Consider the following 17,986-nt stretch of genomic DNA (forward strand, 5'->3'; position numbering starts at 1 on the left):
TTGGTAAAGAAAACACTTTTCATTCCTCACACGTTCATAACTGTGTGGCCATCCATCCATGCATGCATGGAACGTGATTTAGATCACAGAAAGGTGTAGCCATAAGAAAGAAAACTTCCTTCACTTTCGACCAATCACGTGATTCTTGACAATGGTTGGTTATGCAAGTCTAGCATTTCTAACAGTCAACGACTTAGCTTTAATTATCATCTTTCCTTGGAACCGAGTTATGGGCTAATGATGATCTTCAACTAGAGCTGTTAATTAAGGCCAGTTTAGTCCATTCAGGCTGATGTATTATGTGCAAACATATTTTCGAGTGATCAGACCGTACCAATTTGGTACCGAGTCAAATTTTTTTAGCCAAGTTCAGCTTTTTTTTTTTTCTAGAAGTAAATTATTCTTATAACGGAAGTCATGAGATTAACTCTTAAGATATAAAAATCATGCACGGGATTTTTTTTCTCCTAACAAAGTTTTCTCCATAGACAAGGTTAGAAAATTGAACTCTGGCAACATGTTTAAAAAACTCAATCATTTACTAACTATGTTGAACCTTTTAAAATATTGAAATCATTAAAAATAAATTAAAAATTATAGATTGTTATTAATAATAATAATAAAATATGTGATAGAACATAAAAATGGACATTAACAATAAATAAGTGATAGAACATAAAAACAATACTTAATATGTAGAGAATATTCACCTTAAAATGCACATTAACAACATATATAATAGTAAACTTGTCATATATGGTTTCGGTTCAGCCCCTTTCAGACCAATAAAATTTCAAGTCAAGCCAGGGCGGACCATAATAAGTTCAGCATTGAATTTTCACATCCTAGCCCAAGCCATGCATCACACTATTCAGGTCAGACCATTTTGATAATTGTATCATTAGTTATTTGTACAAAGATATTTTCTAGTCCGTGTATTTGAGTGGATGTTCACCATATTTATGTTGATAATTGTTTCAAAATGGCCTCAAGGCTCAATCTATTCATGCAAACATCTTGGTTTAATTTCAAGAATTAGCTCAAATTGCTTAATGTTGACCGAAATCACCATAACCCAAGAAACAAAGATACTACAATATATCTAGGTACAATGGAACCTACTTCAACTAAAGTAAATTGAAGTGTTCTTATTCACCACAGGTGCCCATTTATGACACACCATCACATTATCAAAATTACTATTGACTTAAGCATTGGAGTACTTTTTACATGTATCCAACCCTTTTCATCATATATCAATTGCACCAAAAATGAAAGCAATTGTTTATGCAACTCAATTCTCAATCAACAAAGGTCGTATTTTAGTCTAAGCACTGCTACAAAACCTGGCTACTACAAAGCGCTAACAACATCGGTGGGTGCATCACTGTCTTTGAAACAAATGGGATGACATTATGGTAATTAAATTGTAAAATTAAGGACGGTCATTAAAGAGACTGTCATAGTGCTTCTCTTACAAAGACGTTTTTATCCCACCGTCTTTAAATATTTATATTTTTATCATTTTTTCTCTCTCATCTTATCGATGGCAGCAGAGACCTTTTCATTTTTGTGACCCTTTATTTCTTTCCTTTATTCTCGCTTCTCTCTCTCTTCTCCTTCAAGAACTCCTCAAGGAGGCTTTTAGCTCTTTGAGTATCACAACTCTCGCATTCAATCTCATAGTGTTTCAAAATCAAAACTGGTTTCATCCACCTCCAGTCTCAAACCCTTCGAATCATTTTTCAGTTCCAAATTCGTCTTGCACCCTCTTCAAAACCCTAGACTCCACCGACCCCAACTTTGTCGCGTGCCTCCGCTAAGCATTCGCGCCCTATGCTTGGGTCCAGATCCTCCTCGTCCTCCTCCACGCTCCAACACAATTCCCCATTCCCAAAATTTCTCATTCTTCCTTTCCTCTCCGAACCCAAAATTTCATACTTTCGTTTCGTTCATTCGGCGTAGAAGCAAGAGAGAGAGAGAGAGATAGATAGAGAGGGAAAAAGGTTGCTACCAACAAGAAACAAACACAGTGTTGCTTGATTCCACGGTGGCAAGAACCGACATGAGCGGCGGAGGAGAGGGGCGAAATGGTGGTCTTCAAGGTTTTTGTTCTTTTTTTTTCTTTTTGTTGTTTTCTTGCTGTCAGTGTCGATAAATGTTTGAATGTTTTTGGGTTTTAGGTTTTAAGATTTGTTTGGATAAAGTTTGGGTTTTTATTTTTTCATTTCTGAAATTCCCCCTTTCGTGATTTTTTTGTGTGTGATTTAGTTGGTGGTTTGAATAAGCAAAAAAACATGGGTGGTGCAAGAAGAAACAGAAGGGTGCTGCAGGATATTGGGAATCTCGTGGCTAAACAAGGCCATGGAAATGGAATTAACGTGTCTAAACCTGTCACAAGGTTTTTTCTTTTTTCTTTTCTTTTGAAATGTTTTATCTTTTTAAGCTCTCATAATTTTTCTTCTGTTTTCTTTTGCCTAATTCTGCTCTTTTCTTTTTTACTAGGAACTTTCGTGCTCAACTATTGGCCAATGCACAAGCCGCAACAGAGGTGGAATTCGTTCTCTTCTATGATGATTTATGGATCATGTTTTGAGAAAGTGCTTACTTATTGTCATACCCTAATTTTGTACGGGGACCATCCGTTGTTGGGATGCGACCCTCGCTCGACCACTTCGAGGTATTTGGCACCCATCGTTAGGCAATTTGTGAAGTTCTGAGACATGCCAGAAGCCAAAAGAAAAGCGTCATAGCACAATCCGTGAAGTTCCGTGACATGCTGGAAATTAAAAGGAAGTGTTAGTGCGCAATCCGTAAAGTTCTGTAACGTTTCGGAAGGCAAAAAAGGGATGATTACGTAATTCGTAAAGTTTCGCAACATTACGGAAAGAAAACAAGTATCGTCACGAAATTTGTAAGTTTTCGTAACTTTACGGAAAAAGAATCACCAAAAAAAGGCAAGGGGTGTATTTAGTAAAAATGGGGGTTCAAATAGCAACCAGGCCCACTTGGGCCCAGAAGGCGGTTGCTTCTGGAGGAAGCAACCTAGCTCGCCTGGGCGAGCTGGGGGTGGGAAGCATCTCCTTCCTTTTCCTATAAATAGGGGAAGGAGGGAAGAACAAAAATGTTCAGCTCTTCTGGTATTTCGAGATCACTTGAAATTAGTGAAAAAAAATTGTTTCCGTGAAGAAAATTCAAGCAGAGGCGCTTCTGTAACATTTCCGTGGGTGATTTTGCGAAGATTTTCCACCGTTCTTCGTCGTTCGTCGTTCGTTCTTCGTCGTTCTTCGGTCTTCAACCAGTAAGTTCCCGAAATCGAACTTTCTAATTCATTCTATGTACCCTTAGTGGTCCTCATTTATTTTCAGGTGCTTTTATTTTCATTTCATTTACTTTCTGTACCCCCTTTTGACGTGCTTTAGTCATTTTCTCGCCTAATCAAAAAATAAAATAAATTTCCACCGATCATTTGAATTGTAACATCCGTTAATTTCTGTTAAAATGAAATCCGGCCGTTCGGTCATGCCGTAACCACGTTGGAAACTAGAAAGAGGTAAAATAATAATATAATAATCAAAAATATCTTTTAGTAAAATAAATATAAAAAAAAATCAATCGGACTTTTTTTTTTTTGGATTTCTCTTTCTTAATCGAATCGACTAATAACCAAAGTGAAACCAAGGCTAAAATCAATTCATAAACCAAACTTTTGTCATTGCCTAAAAAAGCCATTTTCAAAGGTCCAACGCCTTGAAATGGTCTTTTCCGCTTTTATTGGTTAAGTGTAGATTTCTAAAAAGCCTAAAATCAATATGTAACTTTGTTACCTCTTTCAAAAAATAAAGAAATCATTAATGGTCCAATGCCTTAATGTTTTTCTCACTTTTCAAAAGAATCGAAAGATTGTCTAATGATCCAACGCCTAAAATGACCTTTCATCCAATAAAAACATATCTTGCAAAAAAGGATAAAAAATAACTTAACCAAAACGCTTTGTTCACAAAAGAACTACGTAGGTCTGATTTTCTCATCACAATTGAGGAATACATAGGAGCAAAGAGAAACGCCCTTGTCGACCACAAAAGGATAAAAACATAAAAAGGCATAAAAAAGACATAAGAACGTAAAAAGGGAAAAGAATATAAATTGAAGTCATATTTGCACATTTGATTAAAGGTTGTCGTCTCTTGTGACGGACGCGTGGGGTGCTAATGCATTCCTCGTGCGTAAATACAACTCCCGAACCTTTCACTTAAAGTTTGTAGATCACGTCTTTTTCCGGTTTTTCCGACGTTTTCCTCAAATAAACGTTGGTGGCGACTCCGCGCGTATTCCTTTCTTAGAAGACGCACCCGCAAGTCATGCGTCGCCCTCCCGCCGAAGGGTAGGTTGCGACACTTATGAGTTATGGTGTGGATTTCCAATGTATGTTTGCAAGTTAATGACTTTGTGTGCATATCAGACAATGTATGTTTGCAGGTTAATGGTGTTTTTTTTAGGAGTAGAAATTGAATAGCTTCTTGCATTCGTTAATGACTTTATTGAATTATGACATTATTAGTTGAATTCGTTAATTATGACACTACTTTTCTTTTATTTCAAAATTTATATCCCACACTCTTAAAAAGAAAGACTTCTACAAAGGTTAACCTTGATTCTGGTTCATTGATATTATAAAATTTGAACGTGGTTCACTAACTATGTAAATGGGTGGTATTGCTAGATTACTTTGCTTGAACCAATGATTAAAGTATTACAAGACTCTTTGCCAAAATCAATTGGGCTTCTTCCTTTCTTATGTTTCTTATATAAATCTAGACCAATTTATTTATTTTTGAAACCCAACCAAAAAAGAAAAATGATGGCACAAGACCAATTATTTCAAGATAACTCATGATATGACTTTGAAGTATGGTCCATTTATCTGTTAGTAGAATCTAGACAGTTTGTATTGTTTAAATATAATTCTATTAATTAATTAAGATTTTATTTTACTTTGGTTATACTTTTCTTTTCTTTCTGTTTTAAAGATAATTCTATTTCATCAAGAAAATTTAATCTTATTGATTAACCATGATCCTTAAATTAATATTTATCTTTTGATTATTTTTTCATGTGAAAGACTGAAAGTTGTTAGATATTATGTAAAATTATGATATGGAGTTAGACTTACCAATTCAATCTAGTATTGTTTGTATGATGTAAGATGTTGTATTTATCTTTTCTAGAATATGGATTTAGTGCAACACACGTGTGGGCTTTATTTAACTCAGTGTTGTCACCTTGTTAACTTTTCACATTGCCTCCAAGGATGAACAAAAATAAAACTTTCATTCTTCTGAGTTGTTTCCATGTGGAAAATATATTGGAGACCTGAACTGAGGAGGCCTTGTATAAGATCCTTCTGTATTATATATGCTACTTTGTTGATTTTTCTTCAAATCAAATGTTGTAATTTTATTTTCTTAATGCATTTTCGTTTGATGTAAGATGTAGTTGTTATCCTTTCTAGAATAGGGATTTTGTGCAACACTCACGTGGGCTTTATTTATCTCATGGTTGTCACCTTCATATTGATATGATCTAGTATAGTACTATAGTTGAATTCACAGTGTCCAAGCCCAAGAGTCGAGTCCTGTTTTGATGGGTAGCACGACATCTTTTAAAATCTAATTGTTTGGCTTCAATATGGAATAAGCAACATATATATTCTCTATTATGAATTTGCATGTAAAATCTATTATGAATTTGCATGTAAAATTACTATAAAATCATACCACTATGAAAAGTTCATATAAAATTACTTATGTTGTTCCAGCAGAATTTGTGTTATGTATGCTTCAATTATACAATGTAGACTGTTTGATTATTTGTCTTTTGTCATCTTTTTTTGTCGTATTTTTCCTCTCAAGTTAATTACCATTAATTTTGGGATCTTTGTATGGTTCTGCTGCTTAGGGTGAAATTTATGTTTTTCTTCTTTGCCTTTACCCAAATGAATCGGGAAAAGTTGATAAAGATGGTCGGTTCAGTTAGAACTGGGGGAAAGGGCACCGTGGGAAGGTATATCTATACACTTAACCTGGGCTTTCAATGAAATTCCAGTATTGCCAATATTAGATTTAACTTAAGATGCTTTGGTAAATCTTGTTTCATTGAGTGTATCATCCTTAGTCTCATACTTTTTAGTATTTTTTTCCTCTTATTATCTAAGCAGTTTTGGCTTTTGAAATTATGATACTTGTTTATTTGGAAACTTGGATCAAGATCTGAGGCAAATGAATAAGTTTAAAACACAGGTTTCTACATCGGTCGTAAATTAACCGACGTTGGCTATGCTCATTCTAAGTCGTTGCTTACGACAACAACGACGTAGAAAACACAGGTTTCTACATCGGCCGTAGACTAACCGATGTAGAAACTAGTGTTTTCTACGTCGTTGCTGGCTAAGCAACGATTTGCTTTATGACGTGTTTCTAAGACGGTCTTTTTACGATCGTCATAGAAGGTTTCGCATTCAACGACACTACTTTCAAAGACAGTCGTCCACCATCTTTGAAAAATGTTTTCCACCGATGTAAAACACTATTTTTGTAGTAGTGAAGTCATACTAGAGATCAATCAATGCCAACCTTAAGCACCTCAAACACTATATTGGTGCAATCTATGGGAATCTAATAAATTCAATTTCCACCCTTTAACATGATGAACATCAAACATCAGACCACACAACTTGAGACAACCTTATACAATCATGTTGAAAAATTGGACTTACCTTACTATCCGCAAGTGAAATTCATGAAACAAAAGGCCTTTAAAATGAGAATTGGGATTGATCCAGATTCTTCCTTGCTTCATCAAAGGACCATTGTGAAACTTATAGTTTGGAAACGAAGCTGGATCAGAAAGGCATTTGTCATGAAGACCCTGAAATAGAGGATCAAATTAAAGGTCCTACTTCAATTCACCATGGAATGGGCATGAACTAGCATGTGGCTAACTCGAAACCAGGGGATCGTGACAAAGCATTAGCAACGACATTAGTATTCCCAAGCTTATATTGAATCTCATAGTGGTACCCCAACAACTTAGACAAATAATATTGTTGTTCTAAGGTCTGAATCACTTGAGTGAAAAGCTCCTTTAAACTCCTAGGGTCAGTCTAGATTGTAAAAAAGTACCCATCAAATACTGCCTCCAACGCTTCATTACATGAGTAATGGCATGAAGATCACAAAGGTATGTGGAGGTCTATTCCATTCAAGCACAAAATAGTTTACTAAAGTAGGCTATTGGATGTCTTGATTGGAGAAGGACCGCCCTCATGGCATACCCATACACATCAATTTAGGCGATAAAGGGAAGGATGAAACCTAGTAGTAACAACACCAAAGTTGGTGACCATGGCATGCTTCAAAACTTCAAATGCGTGTTAGGCCTTTGGGTTCCATTTGAAATTGTCCTTTAGGAGCGTCGACCAAGGTTAAGCAATCACAACAAACTAGCGGATGAACTTACGACAAAACCCATACGAACCAAGAAATCCTCGTAAAGCCTTAAGTGAAGCAAGAATTGGCCAATCAATAGCATATTGCACCTTGGCAGGATTAGGAAAAGCAATCCCTCGTGACACCACATGCCCCAAATATGCCACTTAAGTCTAACCAAAAAAGCATTTATGGGGTTTCAAGTAGAAATGGTGTTCAACTAAGATTTAAAATACCTATGCCAGGTGCCCCTAGTGTAATTCTTTTGTAGCACTATTGATGTATCATTATTTTCTCCTATTTCTTAACCCTTTTTGTCACCATTTTAATTACCGATTAGCCTTAATTGTCAAATTAATTATACAATTTTATCATTTGAGCCTACTTGACTAATTTTGTGTTTCTAATTTAATTTCAGGAGAATTATAAGCAATTGGGCTTGGACTTGAAGAGAGCAGACAATTTTATTTTATCAAATCTTATCTTATCCAGATTTTATTTCATCTAGAATTTATTTCATCCAATCTTATCTTATCTTGTCTAGATTTTATTTTATTTCATTTATGGGCTTGGGCTTAAAACATATTTGTAAGCTTTGGGGCTGAGGACCTATATAACAACACCAGGGTTTTAGTTTAGGGGAGTTTGGGAGAGGAGAATAATTTTAGGGTTTTGCAATTCTAGTTTTTACTGTTCACGTAGCAATAAAATTTGTTTTCTGCAATTTCGTTTTCGGCTTTAATCTGCAATTTCGTTTTCTGCTGATTAATGGAAGGCTAAGTCTCCAGCGTATTTTTCTCTTGAGGATCAAGCACAACTCTCTTTGAGGTTTTGTTATTATTATTGAATTATGATCAGTTTTTCCTCTTCACCAATTGCTCTGTAATTGTTGCTATTAATCCATGCATGCTTAGTGCTTGATTAATTATCTCTGCACTTAATTTACATTCATGCTTAATGATCAGTTTCGTTCATGATTAATTGGTGTATGTGTTGCCTAATCACGTAATGACAACTTTATGTTAATTTTCGCTTAGTAAGTTAATTTAGTGTTGGATTAAGTGGTTGAACTGATTAGGGATAAATCCTCGTAACCTAGGATAACAGACTTGCTTGTGAATCAAGGGGGAACAACATGTTTTAATTCTGTTATTTCTTTAATTCGAATTTGCTTGCGGTTTAATTTACACAAACAAACAATCCCCCCCCCCCATTCGTTATTGTTTTATTATTATCTGTTATGAACGTTTGGTTGACCATTGCTCATTGGGAGACGACCTAGGATCACTTTCTAGATACTGCATTTTTAATGTGTATTTGATTTGGGTATGGCTTCGATCAACTATAAAGCAAGATGTCATCGAAGAAGATAATTACACTTTTGCAAAGAAACAACCAAAACGTATTGTTCATAGTTGCTTAGAATGTCTTCGAGACATTACAAAGGCCAAAAGGCATAACCCAATATTCAAAGTGGCAATCATAAGTCTATAAAGTAGTTTTATGCATATTTGCAGGTTGCAACCAGATTTGATGAAAACCAGAAGTGAGATCCAACTTGGTGATGAATGCGCAAAACCCAATTCATCCAAAAGTTCATCTATCATCGGAAGGGGAAAACAATCTTTGATTGTAAGCGCATTTAGTGTCTATAGTTGACACACATACGCCAAGTATTGTCTTTCTTTTTGAGGAGAAATACAGAGGAAGAGAAGGGGTTTCTTATTGGTTGAATCCATCCATTTGCAAATAACATTGAAACCTGGGATTTAATCTCCATCTTTTGTGCATGAGGATACTAATATTGCCTCACATTGACTGACGCGAAATTAGGCAAGAATGGCATAGAATGATTTGTTGGATGAGATTAAGGTAGTTGGTTAGGCTCTTCGAAAAGGAAGGCAAATTCACAAAGGATCTATCTGAGAGACAGGGATTAATGCCCATAGTAAGTGGATCCAATTCGTCATTTGTGGAATCATAGACGGAGGGAATAAAATTTGGCCACTAAGTCTCCCTGAACCATTTTGTGAACATAATGAGACTAAGTTATGTGGGTAAAAAATTAGAGCCACCCTTCAGTTCCGCATAACCTAGCCCATGAGCAAACTTCATGGTTAAAGTCTGGTAGTCCATTAGAACAAGACTTAATTGGCGAAGCCATTAGGCCCCAAAAACTATGTCTGACTGATCGAGGCCGTACCCGAATCAAATAAACATTAAAATGCAATAACTAGGAAGTGATCCTAGGTCGTTTTCCAACGAGCAATGATAAACCAAATGTTCATAATATACTTGTAGTAACAGTAACAATGGGGGGGTTGTTTGTTGTGTGAATTAAAGAACAAGCGAACTAGAATACGAAATTCATAATAGTAAAAACGGGTTGTTTTCTCTGATTCAGAAGTCATTCTCTTGTCCTAGGTTATGAAGAATTCGTCCTTAACAGTTAACCACTTAATCCTACCCTATTTTAATTTACTAAGCGAAAATCAACTTAGGGTTGTCAATACGTGATTAGGCAACACATACATCAATTAACCCTTCGTTCATTAAGCATGAACGCAATTTAAGCACAGAGGCAATTAATCAAACACGAAGCGTGCACATATTAACAGAATGCATGTGGGTTAATTGGTGAAGGGAAAACTGCCAGGAAGCTACATTATAAACAAAACCTCGAAGAGAGTTAAGCTTCGTCCTCAAAAGGAAACAACACCAGAAATTTAGCCTTCCATAAATTCAACCAAAAACAGAAAACGCAATTGAAGCTAAAGACAAAAACATAAATGAAACTGGAAATAGAAACGAGAATGAAACTAAAGCAGAAACGTAAATGAAACTAAATGCAGAAGAAGAAATAAAAATGAAATTGCAATTAGAAGCAAAGAATGGAAAAGTGCATTACGTGAACAATAACAATAAGCTCAAAAACGTAAAACCCTAAACCCTATGCTCTGAATAATAGCCTAACAAAATAGCCTTCTTTACACGAATCCCAAGGCTACTATTTATAAGGGTCACTCAAAGTCAATGGGCCCTATTACATTATTCTGGCCCAAAACGAAATAAACATTGAACAACATAAAATAAAATTTCAATCTCCTAATTAGAAATTAACTAAGGTAAACGTTGTTGTATTTGCCCTCTTTAAGTCCACGACCAAAATCCGGATTAAGCTCAATGCTTCATTAATTCCTGAAATTAGATTAAAAACATCAAATTAGTTGAATGAGCCCAAATAATAAAACTGCCTAATTAATTTGACAATTAAAACTAATCAGTAATTAAAATGGTGCAAAAAGGGTTAAGAAATAGGAGAAAATAATGGCACATCAAAACTCCCCATACTTAGCCTTTTGCACTCCTGGGCAAAATGAAACAAAGAACAAAATCCAAGAATATCAAAGAGAGATAAACAAAAACATTTACATATTTCTCAATGAACATCAAGGAATGAAAAGAATGGATAACATCTAACATGAAGAGATCCAAAGAGTCAAGACATTCTTGAAAATCATCCAAGCAACCCAATCATGGCAAAATAGTTAATCAGCTCAAGAATGAAAAGTGATAAAGCCTCACAAGATATACACTTTATCTCTCAAGTGTCTAGGCTACTATTTACCCTCAAAGCAGCCATGAAAACCAACACCATATAAACTTGGCAAGATTCTAAAATTGACAATCAACCCATAAACACAAGCACCTGAGGATCAAAAGGTCTTTTAAGGTTGTAATGGGGCCAAGGACAAGGTAGGGAAAAATATGGAATAAGTAGCTAAATCCCAAAGGAATAGAGGAGTAATGGGAAATAAGTGCACATTAGGAAAAAATAAGAAAACTTAAAGATAAAATTTAAATACAAAGAGTAGAACCAAGAGTCTCATCATTCTTTTTCCATTTAAGATCTTATTCACTCAACTTTATTGCTTTTCTTTTTCTTTTTCGAATTGATTCAACTGAATTTTTTTTTTTACTCTGTAGCATTTGAGAAACAGCATCTCATTCAGCATGTCCAACATTTAACCAATATACAATGTACATCAAGTATAGCCCAAAATACATCATGAAGCATAGCCAACAAAACATGTTATCCAATGAAACAAAACCTCCCACACTTATTCCCAAAACAATTCCAAAGCTCCAAAATTCCTTAAGGGTAAGGTGATATCATGGTTTTTCACTTAAGGCTTGTAGTGAGCTTCAAAACAAGGAAAAGGAAACAAGGCTCAAAAGGGCTATCAAAGGAATTAATTCAAGGTAAGTTCATTTGGCTAGAGGCTTATAAGAACAAAATTGCCTAAATTATTTCCAAATATGCATGTGAATTAGGAAGCATCAACAAGAATTAAGCCAAGGCTATTGTGCAAGCAATCAATGGGGAAAAATACACCAAATGATTATGATGATGGATGGCTCAAATTCTCACAAAGGTAAACTTATCACTTTCAAATTGAACTTTCAAAACTATCATGACATGTAGAGGAAAAACAAGGATTTCAAATCACAAAATGTCAAGAGACTTTTATTTTCAAAACAATTACCCATTTCTTAAACATATCCTATAATTCAAAGAAAAATATGCAAAGTTGTACATGCAAACAGAATTGACCTAAAATATTAAACTAGAAACCCAACAAAACTAACAAAATTAACAAATTTAACAAAACCAACAAAACTAGCAAAACCAAAGAACACTCCCCCCCCCCCCCCTCATACTTAAACAACACATTGTCCTCAATGTAGCACAATTAAAAGATTAAAAGCAATTAAACCATCCAATAGAATCGGACAAGTGTAATAAAAGCAAAGAAGGAGATAGGAAAAGAAGAACTCCCTAAGTCATGGTGGAGGAAGAGTAGGGTGGAGTAAGGAAGTCTCTTCCACCCCTACGTCCACTAAAGAAGGATTTGTGAGGAATGACTTAAGTCGGTGTCCGTTGACCTTGAAGCTCTTGTTTGTGGAGTCACTTTTGATCTCAACTGTACCATAAGGAAAAACATTAGTAACAACAAAAGGACCAATCCACTTAGACCTCAACTTACCACTCATGAGTCCAAGCCTAGAATTATACAATAACACTTTTTGCCCAACCATGAAGTCCTTCTTAATTACCATGCTATCGTGGAACTTCTTGGTCTTTTCTTTGTAGAACTTGGCATTCTCATACACTTCTAGGTGGATTTCATCTAACTCACTCAGTTGCAACTTTCTTTCCTCACCAGCTTGATCCATAGAGAAGTTGCAGGTCTTCACTGCCCAGTATGCTTTGTGCTCAATCTCCACTAGAAGATGGCATGCCTTTCCAAAGACAACCCAATAAGGAGACATTCCTATGGGTGCTTTGTAGGCAGTCTGATGTGCCCAAAGAGCATCATCAAGCCTGGTACTCTAATCTTTCCTGCTTGGCTGCACAATCTTCTCTAAAATTCTCTTGATCTCCCTGTTAGAAATTTCTTCCTGTCCATTGGTTTGGGGGTGGTATGGTGTGGATACCCTGTGTACAACCCCGTACTTTTTAAGCAAGGCATGCATTGATTTGTTGCAAAAATGGGTTCCTTGATCACTAACAATTGCTTTAGGTACTCCAAACCTTCAAAACAAATTAGATCTGACAAAATCTGCAACAACCTTAGCATCATTAGTTCTAGTGGGCTTGGCTTCCACCCATTTTGAAACATAATCAACTGCAAGGAGAATGTAAACATAACCAAAAGAGACAGGAAAAGGGCCCATGAAATCTATGCCCCAGACATCAAACACCTCATAGAATAGCATGGGTTGCTGAGGCATTTGTTGTCGCCATGTAAGTGCACTTCCTGCTCTCTGGCACTGCTCACAAGTGCTACAAATCTTCCACACATCTTTAAAGATGGTGGGCCAATAAAAGCCACAGTCAAGCACTTTGCGAGCTGTCCATTGAACACCCAGATGACCTCCCGGTGCGGAAGAATGACAGAACTGCAGGACTGAGTCAGTCTCATGATCTGGAATGCATCGCCTAATGACCTTATCACTGCACAATTTCCACAAGTAGGGGTCATCCCAAATAAAATGCTTAGCATCACTTTTAATTTTATCTTTTTGGGCCTTAGATGCTAAGGGAGGAAAAACAGAAGCAACTAAATAATTGACAATGTTAGCAAACCAGGGAGTAGAAAGAGAATCAGAAATACTATACAATATATATAAATGATCATCTGGGAAATCATCCTGAATGGGTGAGTCCTCATCAGACACATGTTCGATCCGACTCAAATGATCAGCAACTAAATTTTATGCTCCGCTCCTATCACGGATCTCCAAGTCAAACTCTTGGAGCCAGAGCATCCATCGAATCAACCTAGGCTTTGAATCAGCCTTTTTCAACAAGTACTTTAAAGCTGCATGGTCAGTATAAACAATAATGCGAGTACCAAGCAAATAAGAACAAAATTTTTCAAGAGCAAAAACTATGGCTAGTAGCTCTTTCTTAGTAGTAGTATAATTCGCTTGGGCAGCATCTAAAGTCCTAGAAGCAAAATATATCACCCTAAGCAATTTATCAATTTTCTGAGCAAGGACAGCCCCCAATGCATAATTTGATGCATCACACATAAGCTCAAAAGGGGTTGTCCAGTCGGGTGCCTGGATGATGGGGGTGGTAGTCAGTGCTCTTTTGAGGCAATCAAAAGCCTCTTTGCATTTATCATTAAAGTCAAACTCCACCTCCTTTTGCAACAAGTTGGATAGTGGAAGGGCTACTTTGCAAAAATCTCTTTTAAAAGGCCTGTAGAATCCTGCATGACCAAGAAAATATCGCACCTCTCGCACGGAAGAGGGGTAAGGCAATTGTGAAATAACAGAAATTTTTGCAGGATCTACTTCAATGCCATTATTGGAAATAATGTGGCCTAAAACTATACCTTGCTCAACCATAAAATGACATTTTTCAAAATTTAGAACAAGATTAGTTTCAATGCATCTATTCAAAACCCTGTACAGACTATCCAAACAAACATCAAAAGAGGATCCATATACAGTGAAATCATCCATAAACACCTCTGCAATTTTCTAAAAAAATCACTAAAAATACTAATCATGCACCGCTGGAAGGTACCAGGGGCATTGCACAGGCCGAAAGGCATCCTTCTATAGGCAAAAGTGCCGAAGGGGCAGGTGAATGTGGTTTTTTCCTGATCCTCAGGAGCAATAGTGATTTGCATATAACCAGAAAAACCATCAAGGAAACAGTAGTGAGATTTACCTGCCAGGCGTTCAAGCATCTGGTCAATGAATGGCAGGGGAAAATGGTCCTTTTTGGTAACCTGGTTCAGCCTCCTATAGTCGATGCAGACTCTCCAACTGTTCTGCACCCAAGTAGGAATCAACTTCTCCTTCTCGTTTTTTATCACAGTGAGGCCGGTTTTCTTCGGGACTACCTGGACGAGACTGACCCATTGGCTGTCAGAGATAGGATAAATGATTCCAGCTTGCAAAAGCTTGGTTACCTCCTGCTTCACTACATAAAAAATCGCCGAGTTGAGTCTTCTTTGAGGCTATCTTATTGGTTTAGCCCCATCCTCTAAATTTATTTGATGCATACATGTGGATGGGCTAATACCAGGAATTTCTGCCAAGGTCCAGCCTATAGCCTTCTTATGCTTCTTGAGAATAGATAACAGCTTCTCCTCTTGCTCATCAGCAAGGGAGGCAGATATAATATTGGAAAGCTTTTTCTATCATCCAAGTAAGCATATTTTAGTAGAGGCTTCAATTCTGGTGTGGCCGGCTGGATAGTGGTAAAAAGAGATGGTTTCTCAGCCTGTATCTCATAAAGAAAGTCAGAGGTATGTGTATTTCCTGAAACATGGTTAGTTCTATCTAACTCTATAAAATCAATCTCAAGAGGTAAAACATCACTAGATTCAAATTCAGATTCACTCTCAACATCAAATTCAGACATATGATCAAGTACAAATTCAGATTCAATGCATGAAGAGTGATAGACATGCAAATTAGAATGAAGATCAGTCATGTATTCATCAACAACATGGTTAATTATTTCAACACGAAATACAGAAAGATCTTCAGATGGGTGTTTCATAGCATCAAGAATATTAAAATGAACATTTATATCACCAAACTCCATAGATAGTGTGTCTACATATACATCTATCTTAGTTCTAGCAGTTTTCAAAAAAGGTCTACCTAGAATGATAGGAACTGATCCTTGAGAAAATCCCTCCTCCATATTCAAAACATAAAAATCAACAGGGAAAATCAGTTCACCAACTCTAGCTAAGACATCCTCTATGAAATCAGCAGGATATGCAACACTTCCATTAGCTAAATGAATTACCACATCAGTTGACTGCAAGGGACCAAGAGATAGAGAATTAAAAATAGACAGAGACATAACACTAACAGAAGCTCCTAAATCTAGCATGGCATTGTCAAACTTATTGTTCCCTATAATACAAGGTATGCTGAATGTACCTGGATCTTTACATTTTTCAGGGATTTGGGGGACAGATTTACCAATCAATGTGGAGACATTTATACCCATGCTAATTCTTTCACTTCCTTTAAGCTTTCGCTTATTAGTGCACGGCTCCTTCAAGAATTTAGCATATCTTTGAATTTGCTTTATTGCATCCAGCAGAGGTATGTTTACCTCTAATTTTCTAAATGTTTCCAAGATCTCTTTCTCTGCATCTTCCATTTTTTGTTGGAAATTACTCTTGGAGGGAATGAAAGAGGGATATGTTGCTTCTGTAAATCAGAATTACCAGTGGAAGATTCACCTGCATAAAAATTGTTAGGTAACTTACTCTTTAAATTTTTGTCATCATCTTTTTCTGGAGTAGAGTAAAGTTGAGCAGGTTCATTTGTGGATGAGGAAGATGCTACTAGTTGAGGTCCTTGACACTTCTTTCCCGACCTCAATGAAATGGCACTCACATTTTTGGGATTCTGGACAGATTGAGAAGGCAGCTTATCAGAATTCTGGGACTGTTGTTGATTTAACTGTGTAGCCAATTGTCCCATCTGATTAGTTAAGCTCTGAATGGAGGCTCTGGTCTCTTGTTGAAACTGCATGTTTTGCATAGTCATTTGCCTTACAAGTTCTTCAAGGGAAGGTTGCGGAGGAGCCTCAACTATTTGCTGTTTCTGGGGCTGTTGCGGTTGTTGTTGTTGTTGTTGCTACTGGATTAGTGGAGGAACGTATGGTCTGCTTGGGCCAATAGCATTCTAAAAATAAGGTTGTTGTTGTTGTTGCTACTGTTGTTGTTGAGGACTCGACCATCTAAGGTTGGGATGATTCCTCCACCCGGGATTGTACCTGTTGCTGGAGAGGTCATAATTGTTCTGTTGTGGCTGATTTTGCTACTGAGCTTGAGGAGGTCTATTGTAGATGTTTGCAGCATATGCTTCAGACTGTTCAATTGCTCCAGATTGCTACACATAAGGGCAAAGGTCTGTATAGTGGTCGCCAGAGGAGCATAAACCACAGAGTCTTGCGACAGGTGCAGATTTCTGATTCATGGCCAGTTGGGTTACCAAGTTAACCAAGGCATCTAGTTTACCTTCAAGCTTCTTAGTTTCAGATGATGCAGATGAGTTTGTGGCTACCTCATGCACTCCTCTAATGACTATAGCATCATTTCTGGCGCTAAACTGTTGGGAGTTGGAAGCCATCTTCTCAATTAAATTCTTGGCTTCAGCAGGGGTTATGTCTCCAAGGGCTCCACCACTGACAGCATCTATCATACTTCTCTCCATGTTACTGAGTCCTTCATAAAAATATTGGAGAAGAAGCTGCTCAGAAATCTGGTGGTGAGGGCAACTGGCACATAATTTTTTAAATCTCTCCCAATATTCATATAGGCTCTCTCCACTGAGTTGCCTAATGCCTGAAATATCCTTTCTGATGGTCGTGGTCATGGAAGCAGGGAAACAAATTTCTAAGAATACTCTCTTGAGGTCATCCCAGCTCGTGATGGACCTTGGAGCAAGGTAATATAGCCAGTCCATTATGGCCAGCTGCCACGGCATGGAAAATTTTTTTCTACCCCAAATACATATATAATAATAGCGATTCTGATAACCGGAGCAAAAGTTATGGCCGTTTGAAGTTTTGACAAAAATCAAATTTGCTACTTTTTTGAAACTTTCAAATCTGACCAAACTAAGGGTTCCAGCTATTTTTCCCACAAAATATGGATAAAAAGAAGTGACTATAAAAAAATTCAGCCAAAAAACTGCCAGGAAGCTACATTATAAACAGAACCTCGAAGCGTGCACATATTAATAGAACGCATGTGGGTTAATTGGTGAAGGGAAAACTGCCAAGAAGTTACATTATAAACAGAACCTCGAAGAGAGTTAAGCTTCGTCCTCAGAAGGAAACAACACCAGAAATTTAGTCTTCCATAAATTCAACCAAAAACAGAAAACGCAATTGAAGCTAAAGACAGAAACGTAAATGAAACTGGAAATAGAAACGAGAATGA

The 17,986-nt window shown here is 36.7% G+C and overlaps 1 long non-coding RNA gene and 2 other non-coding genes across 3 annotated transcripts; all 3 read left to right on the forward strand.

Moving 5' to 3' along the window:
- Window positions 1–2,201: 2,201 nt before the first annotated feature.
- LOC114405161 lies at window positions 2,202–2,550 on the forward strand. The gene is made up of 2 exons (XR_003665171.1): window positions 2,202–2,401; window positions 2,506–2,550. It is a non-coding gene; the product is annotated as an uncharacterized LOC114405161 (long non-coding RNA).
- Window positions 2,551–5,301: 2,751 nt separating this feature from the next.
- LOC114368716 lies at window positions 5,302–5,388 on the forward strand. The gene has a single exon (XR_003657394.1). It is a non-coding gene; the product is annotated as a small nucleolar RNA Z159/U59 (small nucleolar RNA).
- Window positions 5,389–17,301: 11,913 nt separating this feature from the next.
- On the forward strand, window positions 17,302–17,408 carry LOC114368974. The gene has a single exon (XR_003657460.1). It is a non-coding gene; the product is annotated as a small nucleolar RNA R71 (small nucleolar RNA).
- Window positions 17,409–17,986: the final 578 nt, after the last annotated feature.

Source organism: Glycine soja, chromosome 1 (genome assembly GCF_004193775.1).
Source record: "Glycine soja cultivar W05 chromosome 1, ASM419377v2, whole genome shotgun sequence".
Taxonomy (NCBI): domain Eukaryota; kingdom Viridiplantae; phylum Streptophyta; class Magnoliopsida; order Fabales; family Fabaceae; genus Glycine; species Glycine soja.